General features: G+C 41.0%; 1 pseudogene; it reads left to right on the plus strand.

Moving 5' to 3' along the window:
• Nucleotides 1-3,188: 3,188 nt before the first annotated feature.
• The window catches only part of LOC148135246 (putative G protein-coupled receptor 139), a 32,176-nt pseudogene continuing 17,972 nt past the window's right edge, over nt 3,189-17,392 (plus strand).

Consider the following 17,392-nt stretch of genomic DNA (forward strand, 5'->3'; position numbering starts at 1 on the left):
CGATACCTGATCACCAAAATCAGCTGCCACGTTTTGAAAAGATGCAAAAAGACCAATGAAGAGATAATAGAACTTTAACTTGAATCTATAACGCATTATTTCAACGGATTTTTGTCGTTGCCTTCCAGAAGACATTTTTCCCCAAGCGACATAGGTTTGACAGAGAAACATTGGTTCGGATCACAGATCTGAGCCGAATAGTAAAAAAAAAACACGTCAAAATTAATTTCGAGAAACTGTATCAATGAGCGTTTGGGGTTGCAGTGCCTCTGTATTCTGAGCTTCGACTGCAATCTCTACAGGTTCCATAGTTTTTCTGTGTAAGTTGCGTTTCCAGTCTGTTTGTAATTCATCATTCCTGATACAATATGTCGACAGGCCAATAAGGGTCGAGGACACATTGAATTTGGAACTGCGGAATGAGCCCGGCCAGTTGTTAGATTTGAAGGTGGGTGAGCACTTTGTTGATAATCCCCACATTTCGGTTATGTTTACTTTAGCGCTGGAAACGGATGTTTATATACCGCAGGGCAGATGATAGAGCTGGGGTAAATGCAATTATGATGTGATTAGACAAGATTTAGGATCCATAGGATGTGGAATGAAACTGTAGGGCATGGCACAATTGAAATGCGAAGCTAATTCGAGGAACACCTACTGCGCGTCCTTGATAGGTATGTACCTTTCAGGCAGGGAGGAAGTTGTCGAGTGAAGGAACCATGTTTTACTAAAGAAGTTGAATCTTTTGTCAAGAGGAAGAAGAAGGCTTATGTTAGGATGAGATGTGATGCCTCAGTTAGGGTGCGTGAGAAATGAAGGTTAACTGGGAAAGACCGAAATTGAGAGGTCAGGAGAGCCAGGAGGGGACATGGGAATTCATTGGTGGATAGCATCAAGGAAAACCCATAAGGTATATCAGGAATAAAATAATGACTCGAGTAAGATTAGGTCCAATCAAGGATAATAGTAGAAGTGTGTGTGGAGTAAGAGGAGATAGTTGAAGCACTATGTGAATATTTTTCGTCAGCATTTATAATGGAAAATGACAATGTTATCGAGGAGAATATTGAGATACGGTCTACCAGTCTAGATTGGATTAAGGTTCACAACGAGGTATTGTTAGCAATTTTGGAACGTGTGAAAGTAGATAAGACCCCTGGGGCAGATGGGTTTTATCCGAGAATTCTATGGGAATCCAGGAAGGAGATTGCAGAGCTCTTGGCTTTAATCATTACTTTGTCATTGTCTACAGGAATAGTGGCAGAAAACTGGAGGTGGCAAATGTTGCTCCTTTGTTCAAAAAGGGGAGTTGAGACAACTCTAGCAATTATAGGCCAGTGAGCATTACTTCGGTTGGGCGTAAAGTGTTGGAAAGAGTTGTAAGATATGATTTATAACGATTGAGAAAAGAATATGTGAGTTAGGGGTGGTCAACACGGTTTTGTAAAGTGTACATCATGCCTCACGAAACTTATTAAGTTATTTGAGAAGGCGATGAAACAAGTGGATGAGGGTAAAGCGGTTGATGTGATGAATATGGATTTTAGTAGCGCGTTTGATAAAGTTCCCCAGTGCGCTGTTGCAAAAAATATGAAGGCATGGGAGTAAGGATGATTTAGCGGTTTGGGTCAGAAATTAGCTAGCTGAAAGAAGACTAAGGGTTGTGGTTGAGTGGAAATGTTCATCCTGGAGTACAGTAACTCGTGTTGCATCACAAGGATCTCATTTGGGGCCACTGGTGTTTGTGATTTTAACGAATGACTGGGATGAGTGTCTAGAAGGATGGTTTAGTTAATCATTCCAAGTAAAAGTAATGGAATACACCAGTTATTGTTAGTTTTAAATTCTGAGTATTTGTACATTGGGGTTTATGACTTGGGGATCGTTTAGGAGTGAGGACCACACAGCTCAAATAGAAAACCATTTTATTGGCGGGAATTGCGCAAGGACGCAATTGCATTCTGCAATTACATGTCAGCTAATAGTAAAACCACAGGCGGTAATAATAGCTCCACCTTTAACCTCTTTCCTGCATTTGAGGAAACCTCTACAAGCGTCTTAACTGATTTCACAGATCCCCAACCTCAAACATGTGGAAATCATATATTTCTTTACAAGAATTGATGTATCGACTAGTTACATTACACAAAATCACAGCTAAAAGAATGGTAGAGGGATTACTCATTTTTTTTAGAGGATACGGACTACTGACAGTGATGCAATCCGATCAATCATCAAACGTCACATCAACATTAATCATGAAGTTATGGGCAGCTTAGAAATAAAACAATTTGATTCTACTGCGGCCTATTCAGAATCGCGGGAAAGGTGGGATCAGACATAAAAGATCATGTTTAGGGCTGAAAGCCAAGAAAATACAGATGACTGGGGTAAGAAAATTCGGTTTGTGTTTTTTGCTATCAGATATGCATCAAATTAATCGACCAAATTCATTCCATGAAGTAGTTTTCTGGCATGAATTAAGATGACTGCCAAAATGGACGAAGGAGAAATTGGTAAGTAAGAATTCAAAGACCACAATATTGAACTATGTGTCAAATATTAGGGTTCAATTAAATACAGCTGGGGAGTTGGCTGGACAGCATTTAACAGTATTACAATATACAATGAAACAGGAAGCATACAAGAAATAAAACATCGCAATTTTGTTCTCAGGGATAAGGAACTGTTACTTTCAGTGATGACTGAACCCTTAAAAGCAAGATTTCGTACACAGTATCCAATTGAAAGAAAAATGAGTGAAGTGAAATGACTGACAGGGACTCTAGACAGAAATGAATCTCACAGAGTGTCATGTGAATATGCTCCAAAGGTGTTTTGACAGGGAAAGAAAGCAAGAAGAGAATCTATTATTTATTGCAACAGAGGGAAGTTCAGAGGATTCTAAATTGGACATTCCTCAAATTAAGTTGGACAATGAGGAATTTGCAAAACTTTGCGATGCAGTTTGAGTTATCTTCGAGAGGAAAATCGAAATCACCTGAAAAAGTTCTTAGTATTTCGTGTAGAGATGAGTGTTTAGGCTGTGAAGTACTAATATAATTGTGCAGGATGTAGACACAGGAGATCTTGTTCCGATTAATCAACATCCTTATGGGCATAAACCTCTAAAGTTGGCACAGTTTATAAACGAGATTGAACGCATTTTCCAAGACAACATATTCGATATGAGTTACAGTGATTGGAGATCACCCATGTTTATGATGCAAAAAGCAGATAGTAACCAACGGTTATGTGTGAACTACCGCGAAGTCATCGTTGTTACAAACACTGAGGCATATCCGAATCCGTGTTTGGAAGACCGTGTGGAGAAGGTCAGATAAAAAAAAAACTTATACTTCTAAGTTTGGTTTGGTCAGGAGATACTGGCAACTAACTTTGTCAGAAAGAGCAAAAGCAATGTAGGGTTTGTTGAAGCTGAATGAATTATATCAGTTTAATATGATGCCATTTGGCATCAAACATATGCCAACCATCGTTCACAGACGAACCAATAAGGTAACTGAAGGATTACCCCACTGTGTTGCTTATATAGATCACCTAATATTTTCAGTCACACATGGAAGGAGCATTCACAACATTTATCAGACTTGTTCGACCGACTTCGAAAGACAGATTTGGCGATAATCCTGGCCAATCGTGAATTTGCCAAAATCCAAGTCACGTTCCTGGGCCATGTAACTCGACACAGACAAACGTCCCCATGGGGTACAAAGACTAAAGCAATTGGGTAGTTTCGCATAACATTATCAAGTGGAGCTTTACTACGGTTCGTGTGATTGAGTGGATTTTATCGAAAATGGTCCCAAAACTTAGTAGTGAGCATAGTCCAGGCACTGAAGTGCACAAGAACGGAAAGACGTTTCAGAGCACAGCAGACTGCCAGATGGCATTTGACAACCTGAAAATTCTATTCTTGTCCAAGTTTCAGCCGCACCTAACTACATAAAGCTATTCAAGGTGGCTGTCAATGCAAATGATGTCGATGTCAATGCTGTGCTGTCGCAAGTAGACGACGAGAAGATAGAAAGACCTATCGGGTATTTCACTGAAAGTTGAATATTCAGCAGCAGACATAGTCCACCTTTAAGAAGGTGACTTTGAGCTCAGTATTGACACTATAATATTTCAGTGTTAATGTTACTGGTAATGCATATGAGACAGACGTATGCACTGATCATAACCCACTGAAGTTTGTGGAGAAACGTAAGGACAGAAGTGTCAGACTGTTTAGATGGAACATGTTTGTTTCCACGTGTTCAATTTTCAAAAAATGGTGCATTTGGAAGGACAGGAAAACTTAACCCCTCTTCCTGACTAGCACCTTCCTAACGAGTCAACATACTAGTGAATATCCTCTTCACGCCCTCCAAAGCATCCACATTTTTTTCATAAAGTGGCAACCAGAACAGTTCGCTGAACCAAAGTCTAATGCAATTGTAACATGGCCTGCCAAATCCACTAATCAGTACAACATTCGATAAAGAAAAGCATGTCATATGCCTTCTTGACCACTGTATTGACCTCTGTTGCCAACTTCCGCATGCAATGGATATCAACAATCTCTCTGTACATCAATTTCCCCATGGATTTTCCATTTACCACAGATTTCGCTCTTGAATTCATTCTTCCAAAACGCCTCACCTCACATTTGCTCAGATTGACCTCCATTGGCCGTTTCCCCGTCTAACTCTCCAATTGATCTATATTCTTCTGTGTTCTCTGACAGCTCCCTTCACTGTCTACTCCTCCACCAATCTTACTGTAATCTGTAAACCTGCTAATTAGACCACGCGCACCTTCTTCCAGATCAGTGATATGTCGATCACTAACAGGAGTGTTCCAAAGCGCAACCCTGTGGAAAGAAATTGGACACAGTTTTCCATTTTGTGAAACTCATTTCTTCTACTACTACTCTCCGTCCTCTGTTGCCCAACCAGTTCTCAATCCAACTTGCTAATGCTACCTGTACCCATTTACTTCACTTTCTCCATCCGGCTAACATGGGGAAACTTATTAAGTGCCTTACTGAAGTCCATGCATTTGACAGCGACAGCCCTGCCCTCATCAATCAACTTTTTCACTTCACAAAGAATTCTACTAGTTTCATAAGATATGGCCTTCCCTGTACAAAACCATGTTGCCTATCACTGATAAGCTCCTTTTCTTCCAACTGAGAATAGTTCGTAACCCTCAGAGTCTTCGCCAGCTGCATGCCCAACACTGATGTCAGTCTCGGCGACTATATTTGTCTGGTTTATTCTTTCCACCCTTCCGAAATAAGGAGATAATATTATCAACTCTCCAGTCCTCAGGGACATTACCTTTGTTCAAGTATGCTGCAAAGATATCTGGTAAGGCAGCAGCTATTTCCTCTCTTGCTTGCCTCAGAAATCAGGGATAGATCCCATCCGGACATGGGGACTTGGACATCTTAATTTCTTTTAGATTACCCAACACGGCCTCCTTCCTTTCCTAACTGTTATGCTTAATTTCTCTGATACATTTGAGTTATTCACAGAGACAGGTTAACTATGCATGCAGGTGCAGCAGGCAGTGAGGAAAACCAAAGGTAAAGCGAGATAATTTGAGTGTCATGGTAAAGACGTCTTATTGTAGTTAAAGAGGGCCTTGGTGAGGACACACTTTGTGTATTTGATTTTCTTATCTGAGGAAGATAATTCTTGCTATTGAGGGAGACAAGCGAAAGTTCAACAGACTGATTCCCGAGATGGCAGGACTGACAAACGACAAAAAATTAGATCAACTGGACTTGTACTCACTGGAATCTAATAGAATGAGGAGGGATCTCATCAAAACATATAGAATCCCGATGGGACTGGGCAGACTAGATGCAGGAAGAATGTTCCCAATGTCGGGGAGTTGTTGGACGTTGTGTCACAGATTACGATTGAGGGATTTGCCATTACAGAGAGATATGGTGAAGAATTTCTTCACTTAGAGAGTAAGAGTCCCCTTTTTGCCCTCCGGGTCTTTGAATATGTTCAAGATGGAGCTGGATGCAGCCCATGCGAGTAAAGGCACAAAGGGGTAAGGAGTGCAAACTTAAATAAGATGCTGAGTTTGCATGATCGAACATGATCAAATTATAGGGAAGTGCAGGCTTAAAGGATCGAATAGCCTACGACTGCAATTATTTTATACTTTTGTATGCTTCTAAGTATGCTTGTGAATGAGATCACTGTTAGCGTTATGCAGACGATAAGATTTGATCTGGCGCTCATATTAGTTTTAGGATTAATTTCAGATCCATTTTTCATGTCAATATTAGAGGAATATTGGGGTTTGATGTATTCAAGGATCGGACTGAGTTGAATTTCCAGCGAGCATCAGGATTATGGCAAGGGTTAGGGTTACTCGCAGAGTTAGGGAAATCCTAGGGATTGTTGTTCTGAAGTTTTGGAAGGTTGGTCACGTTTGGAAGTAGTGTGATGCTGTTGGTTGAGCATTTATAGTGATGTAAAGTGGTTATCGATAAAATTACAGCATTAGATGTCCCATTAGATGCCCTGGACTTTGAGTCAGTGGATGTGAAAGATCACCAAAGCTTTTGCTAGTCATATTGATCTGAGGTTTGGAGGAGAACTTGCAGATGGTGCCACCTTTGCTACAAATGGTAGCTGATGTGCGTTTGCAATGTGTTGCCTAAGGAGCTCTTCTGAATTTCTGCAGTGCATCTTACTGATGGTGCGTAAAGCTGTTACCGTGTATCAGAAGTTGTAAGAGTAAATATTGATGTAATGATGCCCATCAAATGGGCGGCTCTCCGTGGATGGACTAGATCTCTTGAGTGTTGTTAGTGTTTTATTCATCCAGTTGAGTGGGTTGTATTACATTAGAAACATTTCTTGTAGCTTCTGGATAGCGAACTGCTTTTGGGTAGTTAGGAAGTGAGTTGCAGCTGGTCATTTTGGAAATGCATGGATTATTGGTTAGGCCGCAGCTGGAGTTCTTTGCCCACTCTTGTCACCGTATTATAGGAAGAATGTGATTGAACTGGATGAATGAACACCCTTTTCAAGAATGTTGCTTGGGCTGGAACAGTTCCGCTGTGAAACGACGCTGGAAGAACTCGGATTGTTTACTCAGTCAAAGTAAAAGTTGAGGAGGGATTGGTGGATATGAATAAGGTAGTGAACATAGGGTGAATAGAAAGCAACAATTCGCTTTAGTCGAGGGGTTAGTCTAGATGAGACATCATTTTAAAAGGAAAGGTAGACGGCTTAGTGGGAATTGAAGAATACTGTTTGCACTCCGAGGCTGGTGAGAATCTGGAATACATTTTCTGGGAGGCGAGTTGATGCATCAAAGCCCAAGACAATTACACGGTTCTTGGATGTGCCTTGAAGTGTTACATCATTTGAGTCTTTGGGACATTTCCAACAATGCTGTTTTGTATGAATAATGTGTCAGCCACATTTCAAAAACTAACCAATAAGGCAAATTCGCATGACAAAATTGTGTATTTTAAGTTCATGACCCGGTGATTTTTAGCCACACATGGATGACTATATGCAAAATTTATCGAAGTTGTTCGATTAACTTCGGGGGGCAGTCTTGGTGAAAAACCTGGCGAAGAATGTATTTGTCAAAGCCCGACTCAACTTCCTCCGAAATTTTATCGGACATGGACAAATGGCCCCATTGAATATAAAAAAACAGAATAAACTGTGGAGTCTCCCAGATCATCAACAAAAAAGAACAGTACGACAGCTCCAGGGAATGAATGGGTTCTATTGGAAATTCGTCCCAAATTAAACAGTTTGGCTGCTCCACTCTCTGGTTTACTAAAGCAAGACAATAAGTTTCAGTGAAAAGCCGACGGTCAGAAGGCATCTATTCGCTGGAACGCTGTGTTAACGACAACCCGAGTGTCAGCTACACCTGCATATGCAAAGCCATTTAAGGTGGCCATCGATGCAAGTGATGTCGGTGTCGTTGCTGTGCATTTGCAGCAAGATGACTGGAACGTAGAAAGACCTAGCGGACATATTTTTCCAGGAAGTTGAACATTCATTTGCCGAGATGTTCCACAGTGGAGAAGGAGACTTTGAGTTTGTTGTTTGTGTTACAATATTTCAATGTTTATGTTACTAGCAACGTATCTGGGACAATCATGTATATTGACCCTAACCCATCGAAGTTTGTGAACAAAGATAGAGACAAAAATGCTAGAATGTTGCAATGAATATTATGCACGTGCCAGGACGAGAAAACATGAAAAAATGCAATTTGAAGACTTGGATGAGAAACGGATGCATTTGGTGAGAGGAGCAAATTTATTGAAAACAGAATGTATTGATGCAGTCAAAGTAATGTATGTTGTGTTACAGTCTGCAAGCACTGTAAGCTTAATGGGTTTTAAAATTGAGCCATCTTTGGAAATTGATGACTCATTTCTTAAAGGGGAGAGTGTGATAATGTTGATGTATTAACAAGGTCAGTTTGTTGTTATGAAAATGTGGGTGCACTATACCTTTAAGACAGTAAAAGCTGGAAGTGACATCACTATGTAACATGTGATCTCGCTACTGGAGTAGCTAGTTACCTGGAAACGACAAAACAGATTCGAAATCGGTTAGTCAGTTGCAATTATATCCCGAAGAATTACAAAATTCTAGTCAAGTTTAAATTGAGGATATTGGCAATCTTCAAAGCCAATGACACAATCGGATGCTTTGGGTATAAGACAGGGGAAAATTGAACAGTTGGGAGGAGAACTGCCAACAGACGAGCAGATTATAGACTGCTCGCCAGAGCTCTCTGAGAGGTACTTGTCCAGAGAAGGAGATTGCACAGAGAAAAACCTCAACATTGACATGGAGAGCAAATCTACCGGAAAAGATAAAGAGAAGATTCGAACGTTGGTGAGCTTTTAAAGTTGAATTTTCTTGTAAATCTAATTTGGGATATATATTAGACGAGTGTTATCGTCGAGAAAGTAAACATAGGTTGGAGAAAGGACGTGCAAATAGTTGTCAGTTAATTATTCTCTGTTATACTTTCAGAAATAAAGTTGATAATTTTTACAGTGACAAAGTCTTGGCCTCTAAAGTTTTCACGGATTACTGCATGAGATAAACATTCCTGTGTTGCTGGTTTAAATTAAGCAGGAGTTTACCCCGTATCTTAAGACTGTCCTTTTTTTATGTCAGAGCCTTCGTAAACACAGACGTTCTGACATGTCGGAAATATCTACTTGAGAAACATTTTTTTTTTAAAATATATTTTTATTAGAAATTTAACATTTTTACAAGTTTACAAAAAATAAACAAAACTCTCAGATATAAACATTGATATACAATTAGCTCAAATATACAATAGCCAAAATTTAGCAAAACAAAACAAAAACCGAAAAAAGAAAAAAAACAAAGAAAACTCAACTATCTACTAATCTAACCTACAACTAACCAGAGTGTATATTTAAGTCTCTTACATGCTCGGAATGTGTTAGCATCAGATGTAATAAAACCCGTATTCGTGCGGGATTCCTCCCCCAAGGGGCCCCGGACCAGCCAGGTTTGTAATCTCAATTAAATAAAAGCCCTTGTTAGGATAGCCGAAATATCTGTATTTATGTAATTCAAGAAGGGCTGCCATATTTTATAAAATAATTCGGTCTTTCGGTGCACCATATTTGTAATGAAGTCAAGAGGAATACATTCCATAATTAGTCTGTGCCAATTTGAAAGTCCAGGGGGGCCCTCAGCCGCCCAGTTCACCAAAATATTTTTCCTTGCTCAGAAAGAAAGAATCGAAAATAGTCTCTTCCCGTACGTGTCCAGGGAGGGAAAGTTCGAAAAGCCCAAGAGGAGAGATACATGGTCCACTTTAATTTCCGTTCCTAAAATTTCTGTCAGGGTACTTGCTACTTTAGTCCAATATCTACGGTCCATAAGCAATGTATAAGAATGCCCACCTCTATTTTGCATTTAGGACACATAGGAGATGCTCCTGCCTTAACTTTTGCCAATCGAACTGGTGCTATATGGGCCCTATGAAGTATCTTCAGCTGGATAGCCTGGGTTCTGTTACAAATAGTAATTCTTCTAGCATTTTCCCAAATATCATTCCACGTTTCTGTAGAGATTTCTAGTCCCAAATCCTGATCCCATGTTTTAAGCAGATTATCCCTATCTCCCGATACGTCATCATGTAGTAAATGATAAATAGTACTGACGGAAGATACCCCCACTGGTCGTAGGACACTACATTCTCTATCGGATTTATAAAGACTATCTAATAACGTAGTCTTCTTCTGTATATAATCTCGAATTTGGAAGTATCGAAAGAGGTCTCCATTGGGTAATCCGAATTTCTGACGCAGCTGTTCAAAAGACATCAGGACCCCTTCCTTAAATAGATCCCCTAGACATGAGATACCCCTGGATCTCCAGAGTTTAAAAGTGGTATCTGTTAACCCCGGTTGGAATCCCCATGCTCCCACTATCGGTGCATCGGGGGATGTTTTATGTGAATTGCCCTCATTTTGCCGCATTATATTCCAAGCCTTGATTGTATTTAGTATTATAGGGTTTTTACAGTGATCTGTAATGATTTTCCTCTTGTCTGACAATAAAAGGTTAATAAGTGGGTATTTTACTTGAGAGGCCTCTATGTCCAACCAGATTGATTGTGGATCAGACAAGACCCAATCAGCTATGTAACCTAATAGGGAACTTAACTGATATTTCCTAAAGTCTGGGAATTCCAATCCACCCCTTGCCTGTGGAAGCTGTAGCTTCTTCAGCTTAATGAGGGGTCGCCTATGATTCCAGATAAAGGAACCCAGCTAGCCATATAACTTACATAAAGCCGTCCTCGGCAGCATCACCGGAAGCATTCTCTTAGGATATAGGAGACGGGGCAGGACATTCATTTTGATTAGTTCTATTGTACCCAACCAGGAAAATTGTAGGTCTCCCCATCGCTGGAGGTCCTGCCTTATCCTTTCCAATAAATACACAAAATTAGCCTTATACAACTGACCAAATACTGGAGTAATAAAAATGCCTAAATATAAGAAGCCCTCCAGGGACCAGCGAAAGGGAAAAAGGGATCCGTCCACTAAGCGGGGTATCATAGCAAGGCCACCCATTGGCATAGCCTCCGATTTTGAAAAAATAATGTTATAACCTGAGAATGCACTAAATGTATTGATAACTTGAATTAGGCGAGGTGTGGACATCAGAGGGTTACTGAGGAATAGAAGAACATCATCTGCATAAAGGGTAATTTTATGTTTACCTGTGCCAATCCTTGGGGCCACTATATTAGGATCAGCTCGTATAGCTTCTGCTACTGGTTCAATTATTAGCATAAATAACAATGGCGAGAGGGGACATCCCTGACGGCAGCCCCTACCCACACTGAAGCTATCCGAACTTAATCCATTGGTAACCACAACTGCTTTGGGATCACTATACAATGTTGAGATCCATTTGGTCAACACCTGTCCAACGCCAAACCTCTCCAATGTGTAAAACAAATATGATCATTCGACCCTATCAAATGCCTTTTCCGCGTCTAATGAAACCATTACTCCTGGTATCTTTCCCTGATGACAGGCTTGAATTATATTCAGAGCCCTTCTAACATTATTGGATGATCTACGGCCCTTAATAAACCCCGTCTGATCCTCCTTTATAATATGTGGCAGTATCCTTTCTAGTCTCAGTGCTAACGTTTTAGAGAGGATTTTAAAATCTACATTTAGCAAGGATATTGGTCTGTATGATGTACAATCTTCTGGGTCCTTTCCTTTTTTAAGGAGAAGAGAGATATTTGCCTCTTTCAGCGAAGGCGGGAGACAGCTCTGACTATATGCATAGTTATACATGTCCATAAGTGGACCAGCCAGTATTTCTGTAAATTCTTTATAGAATTCAGCTTGAAAACCACCTGGGCCCGGCACCTTACCATACTGAAGTTGCCTAATTGTATCAAGTATTTCTTCGAGTGTAAGAGGAGCATTTAGGACCGATACTTGTTCCGGAGTTAGGCCTGGAAAAGTCAATTTTTAAAAAAATGACTCCATCCTCCTCGTCCTATCTTCACAATCCTGTGATTTATATAACTCAGAATAAAATTACCTAAAGATCGCATTAATCTTTTTGTGATCATGAGTCAAAATATCCGTACTTTCCTTGATAGATGTAATAGTCTGACGGGCCTTTTTTTTTTGCAAGAAATACTAAGTATCTACCCGGTTTGCCGCCATATTCATATAACCTTTGCTTTGCAAATAATATTTCCCTCTTAGCCGTTTGAGTAAGCGTAGTGTTTAGAGCTGTCGTAAGAGCTGTAATCCTTTGCAATTTAATAATAGAAGGTCTATCAGTGTAGGCTGTTTCAGCCGCTTTTGAGCGAGCTTCAAGCAGACGCTGTTGTTCTCCCTTTAATTTCTTCTGGGTCACTGAGTAGGAGATGATCAAGCCTCGCGTGTAAGCTTTGATGTTCTCCCACATCATTGACGGGTTGCTAGCTGTACCTGAATTAATTTCTAAAAAAGTTTTAAATTCTTGAGAGAAGTACTTCACAAATCTACTATCTTTCATTAGGAAGGGGTCCATACGCCAATGCCGAGGGGATGTCCCATTGTTCCTTGCCTTAGTTTCCATATATACAGCAGCGTGGTCGGAAATTGCTATACTACCTATTTTACAGGATAATATAGAATTTCAAAAAATCGAGGGGGCAAAAAACATATCAATTCTGGTATGACATTTATGTGGATTAGAGTAGAAAGAAAAATCTCTGCCCTGTGGATGAAGACATCTCCATACATCTACTAATCCAAATTCTTTGTTCAGATCCATCAATTGTCTGGATTTGGGAGATACTCCTGCAGTACACTTGGGAATCCTATCTATTTCCGGATCCATAATACAATTAAAGTCCCCCCCTATAATTATATAATGGGCATCAAAGCCATCAATTTTGAAAAGGCTTCCGTTATCAATTGAAAGGGGTGTGCCGGGGGGCAGTACAAATTTAAAATCCCATATTCCTCTCCATTTATGAGGGCTTTCATCAAGATATATCGTCCAGATTCGTCTTTTATCTGCTTTAGGATTTTGAAAGGGAATTTCTTCCGAACAAGAATAACAACTCCCCTGCTTTTTGAGCAAAAAGAAGATATAAAGGCCTCATCAAATCTGCCCTGTCGTAATTTCAAGTGTTCTTTATCTGACAGGTATCCTGTAGGAGAGCTATATCAACTCTTTCCTTCTTTAGATTTGATAATATTTTCTTCCTTTTGACTGGCGAATTACTCCCCTTGACATTCCAGGTGCACGACTTAACCGACTGATCAACCATAATCCTCTGGGCCAATCTGAGACCCCTCGGGAGGGGGAACCCTATCCAGAACATCCCGAGCGTAGAACATATAAAATTTGCAAAAATAAAACCTCTTTAATACACCCACAACAATACAATAAAAAACTATTTCTAAATAAAAAAAATAAAACGTGTCTAAGTGGAGACTTTCCCCCTTGTTCCCTCTCCCAACCATTGCCACACCCTTGACCCAGGCACTCCTCAATAAAATGAGGAGAATTCAAAGAGAATACAAAGCTAGAGTTAACAGTGAGCACCCTACCCCCACCCATACCAACACCTGGGTATATTTGGTAATGTTAATGCCAAATACAAACATATAACTATAAAATTACCACCTCAACAAATAATAATTAAATATAATAATACAAAATAACAAAGGGAAAACAACCCCGCTCCTAGAGACAGAGGAAAAATTGAATAAGGAAATCACCTCCCCCCACCAACATTAACCAAAACCCCCAGCTTATATATATATATATATATATATATATATATATACACACACATATAGATACATCGCTCATATATACATAAAATAATAACAGAAAACAACCCCAAGGGGGGGGGGGGGGGAAGAAAATCAAATTCCTCTCCCTACCCCCCATGATAATATTAAACAGTAAGGTAAGAGAAAAAAAGGGGGATATAAACCACAGCGGGGGGAAAGGCAGACCAACATCCATTATGTCTTACAGTTTATCTAAGAAAGTCCAAGAATTCCTTAGAGTTTTCTGGTGATCCAAAGTTATATACGGATCCTTCATGGTTAAAGCGTAACGTCACTGGGTAGCATAAGGATTACTGAATATTTAAGTCCCTTAAACGCTTCTTCGCCTCGTCGAATGCCTTTCTCTTTTGAACCAGAGCCTGGGAAAAGTCCTGAAATATCATGATGTTGGATTCTTTATAGATCATAGCTTAGGGGTCTTTTCCGAGATTTCTAGAGGCTTCTCAGAGTATCTGCCTCTCCTTGTAGCTCTGCAGCCGGAACAGGACCGGGCGCGGGCGCTGGTTCGAGCCGGGCCCGCGTATTGCGACCCGGTAGGCCCATTCCACCCTTACCTGGCCTGATCCAGCTTGCAGATTTAAAAGCTGTGGCAGCCACTGCTCCAGGAATGCTGTAAGCTGGCCTTCCTCTTCCCGTTTGGGAAGGCCCAGCAAACGAATATTTTTTTCGACGAACTCGATTATCGAGGTCGTCAATATGATTTTCCAAGGTCCGGACTCGCTGCTCGAGAGTCCGGACCTGATCCACGGCCGATTGAGCGGTATTTTCGGAGGTCGCGGCCTTTAACCCCGCCCCTATGACTCGGCGTTCAATTTCTTGAATCTCTCGGTCATGCTTCTGCAGCGCGGCCGAGAGCGAGTTCCAACGATTTCTGGATTCTGCAATAAAGGCATCGATCTTCGAATCCAGCTTGGAAATCATTTCTGCAAGGCTTGTTACTGTAGGTAAGTCCCCCGGGGCGCTGTGGACGCCTCTGCTGCAGCTGGAGAGGGTGTGGGAGGGGTTCTTGCTTGCTGAGAGCTGCGGGCTCCCTTCCCTTTAGTCATTTTTACTTAGGATTAAATTGTTTAAATGTAATATTACACAACTAATTAAATTACACAACTATTATAAATGATTTGGTGAGCGTGGTAGGGGGTGGGTGACCAACTGTACCCAAGTCTTGGGAGGAGCACTATAGACTCAGTCTTGCTGGGTCGCCGCCATCTTGGATCCACCGAGAAACATTTTAATTATTTTTTAAACACTTGTACAATGAAACCTCTTCTCCCAGTTTAGGGTTCAGTTTAGTTTGGTTTCAGCAAGCAGGTTTTGTTTGCAGCTGCTGGTCACGTTTTACCTGGATCCCAGAGACCCTGCCAGGAAACAAAAGCAGCAGTTACATGCTGATCATCTCTTCTTCTGACATCTCTCCTTCAAGGACATGTGTTTGAATTGTATTTTTATTAACAGGGGGATGTTAATGGGAACGTTGCAAGTATTTGCAACAGCTTTTTGACAAGTTGTGATTTCGTGTGTGTGGGGTTTTCAAATAATTATGTTATTCTTAATTGGGTTTCGTGATCGTGGATAAGTAAATTGGGCTTAGTATAAAACTGACTTGTTGGGGGAGCTGCATCACTCCTGGAAGATCGAGTTTACACCTACTTAAAACAAGTAAAGTATTTCGGGTCTGGGCTGCATTCTTCTAATATTTTGAGGGGTTGGATCATGTGTAGCAGCAGTCTGGACAGAGCTGGCAGTTCTGCCTCTCTTTATGATATATGACATGTATTGTGCGCAGTCTTCTAATGCTGCAGCTCCTTGGATTTTTTCAACTGTTTTGAGAAAAAATATAGGTTCAGGCATGTCTGCCTTGACCTACTTGAAGAAGCTTTGAAGTCAAAATCAAGCCCTTTTGCAATAAAAGCGAGTGGATTGGTCTCCAAATTCAGCATGTTTCTGGTTAGGATTAGTTTGAGTTGGGTTTTAGTAGGCTAGCTGTTCAGAGGAACCTGTCAGTCAGTTTTGAGGCTGCTGTCAAATAAACCGTTACATCAGAGAATTTGTTCCATTGTAAATCTCTCTGCCATTTCTGTCTTTACTGTAAGAACCTTGTGCTTGGTTTTTCCTCTTTTTGCCAGGGCGTGCTTCTGGAGATTATTGCAGTTTTCTTGAATAGCATCATCAAGTTGGCATAACCTTTACGATTTTTGGATAGGGTATGTTGTTGTACAATCCACACTCTTTTGATTGGATTTCATTCGGCAATCTGGGAAACATATTCTGTTTTCGATGTAGGTTTGCTCACTGAGTGGGCAGATTCGTTTTCAGACTTTTCGTCAGCGTACTAGGAAACATCATCACTGAGCCTTCAGAAGAAGCACTGATGGGATGGCCCACATTCTATTTACCTGTTTAGGTTTCCTTAGGTTGTTGACTTCATTTTCTGTGGTGATTTCCTTTCCTGTGGTGATGCCATTTCCCGTTATTTTTGCATGATAAATGGGATCCAAGTCAATGTGTTTGTTGATAGAGTTCCTGTTTGTATGCCATGCTTCGAGGAATTCTCGTCCGTGCCTGTTTGGCTTGTCGTAGGATGCATGAGTTGCCCCAGTCGAAATGGTCTCCTTCCTCATCTGCACGTAAGGATAAGTCTCCGAAAGGAGTGCCAGACTATTCAGAACGCTTGGGCATCATTGTATCCCACAACGTTAGGTAGGAGAAAGTGAGGACTGCAGATGTTGGAGACCATAGTTGAAAAATGTGATGCTGGAAAATCACAGCAGGCCAGGCAGCATCCGAGGGGCAGGAGAATCGACGTTTAGGGCATAAGCCCTGCTCCTGTTCCTCGGATGCTGCCAGGCCTGCTGTGTTTTTCCAACATCACATTTTTCAACTCACATCTCACAAAATCACCAAGGCACTAATCAGCAGCTAACGAACTTCAAAAAACCTACAGACGCAACACACACACCTAAAGTCATTTCAAAATACCTCACAAGGACTGTAAGATACTCTACCTTGGACAAACAGGCAGCAAATTAGCCACCAGGATACATGACCATCAACTATCCACACAAAAGGCATGACCTACTATTACTGACATCTTTACACACAGACGAAGAATGTCACCACTTTGCCGGAAAAATCACCCACCGAAGGACAAACCAAACAGAGACACGCACGAGAATTCCTCGAAGCATGACATTCCAACAGGAACTCCATCAAAAAACACATCGAGTTTGACCCCCATCTACCACCCCCTGAGAAAAAGAACAGAAATGACTTCAGCGCAGAAAATGAGTTCACCTACGCAAGGAAACATTGCACATAAATGGAATGCGGTCCATACCACCAAGCGTTCATCCGAAGGCTAACTGATGTTCCCTAGCATTGTAAAGAAACGTCCGAAACTGCTCAAGGGTTTATGCACGCAAGATCAATTCGCCTGCTCGTCGAATGCTATCTGATCTGCTGTGCTTTCGCAGGACTACACTCTCGACTCTGAGCTCCAGC

This window comes from Chiloscyllium plagiosum, unplaced genomic scaffold, assembly GCF_037043375.1.
Source record: "Chiloscyllium plagiosum isolate Xiang-an unplaced genomic scaffold, Cpla_swu_hap1 HiC_scaffold_50, whole genome shotgun sequence".
Lineage (NCBI taxonomy): Eukaryota > Metazoa > Chordata > Chondrichthyes > Orectolobiformes > Hemiscylliidae > Chiloscyllium > Chiloscyllium plagiosum.